The sequence below is a fragment of the Somniosus microcephalus genome, chromosome 25, assembly GCF_052327205.1.
Source record: "Somniosus microcephalus isolate GS21.2 chromosome 25, FLI_Smic_1.0, whole genome shotgun sequence".
NCBI lineage: Eukaryota > Metazoa > Chordata > Chondrichthyes > Squaliformes > Somniosidae > Somniosus > Somniosus microcephalus.
The window spans coordinates 32,871,709-32,872,946 of NC_141011.1; positions in this window are offsets into that span (position 1 = coordinate 32,871,709).

The window sequence follows — 1,238 nt, forward strand, 5'->3', positions numbered from 1 at the left end:
ATACTCGCTGGAGTTTAGAAGAATGAGAGGGGATCTCATTGAAACTTATAAAATTCTAACAGGACTAGACAGACTAGATGCAGGAAGGATGTTCCCACTGGCAGGAGAGTCCAGAACCAGGGGTTACATTCTAAAGATAAGGGGTAAGCCATTTAGGACAGAGATGAGGAGGAATTTCTTCACCCAGAGAGTGTTGAACCTGTGGAATTCTCTACCACAGAAGGCAGTTGAGGCCAATTCATTAAATATATTCAAGAAGGAGTTAAATATATTTCTTAAGGCTAAAGGGATCAAGGGATATGGGGAGAAGGCAGGGAGAGGGTACTGAGTTTGGATGATCAGCCATGATCTCATTGAATGGCGGAGCAGGCTCGAGGGGCCGAATGGCCTACTCCTGCTCCTATCGTCTATGTTTCTATGGACCATTCTGTTGAATTGTTTTTGGGCTTTATCGAAACCAGTATATTGTTCCTAAATTCGAGTGCCAAAAATGAACACCATATTCCACATGAGATCTGACCAAGGCTCTGTACAGTTGCTGTGGTGCTTCCTTGTTTTTATATTCTATGCCTCCTGATTGAAACCAACATCTCATTAACCTTTTTGATCGTTTTTTGCATTTACTAGTTAGCTTTTATTGACGAATACCTAGCCCCCCAAATCCCTTCGTTCATCTACCCCCAATGCCTCCCTATTTAGACTGTACTCCTATTTCCCATGTCGGTACATGTACTACCTCACACTTTGTTACGTTAAAGTGCATCTACTACCGTTTGTTCACTCCTAATCTATCGACTTCCTTTTACAATATTCTACCCTCCACAACTCTCTCGCTTCCCAGGTTCGTATCTTGGATATACTCCTCTCTGTTCCCAAAACACGCCAGGCATACAATTCTCGCACCGTTACCTGGGAGACACCACTTGTGGCCGCCAATCTGAGAAAGTTCCTTTTATCCCAGCTCTCTGCTTCCTATATTCCCAACCAGTTTTCTATCCATATCACGAGGCTGCCTCCAGTTCCATTGCCTCGGTTTAGCTAGCTGGACCAAACCTTCTCACGTGTACCAACACCCACTCCATATACCACTCATGTCCCTCCATCACCTCCTCAGCAGCTCGGACAAAGAAGCCATTAGTTGGACATGACCCCCCTCTCCTGTTTCATATCTTTTTTTGTATTTGCTCTTCTATTTCTCTTGTTGCTTTTCTTTATTCTCCCAGTTTGTGCCCGCCCCC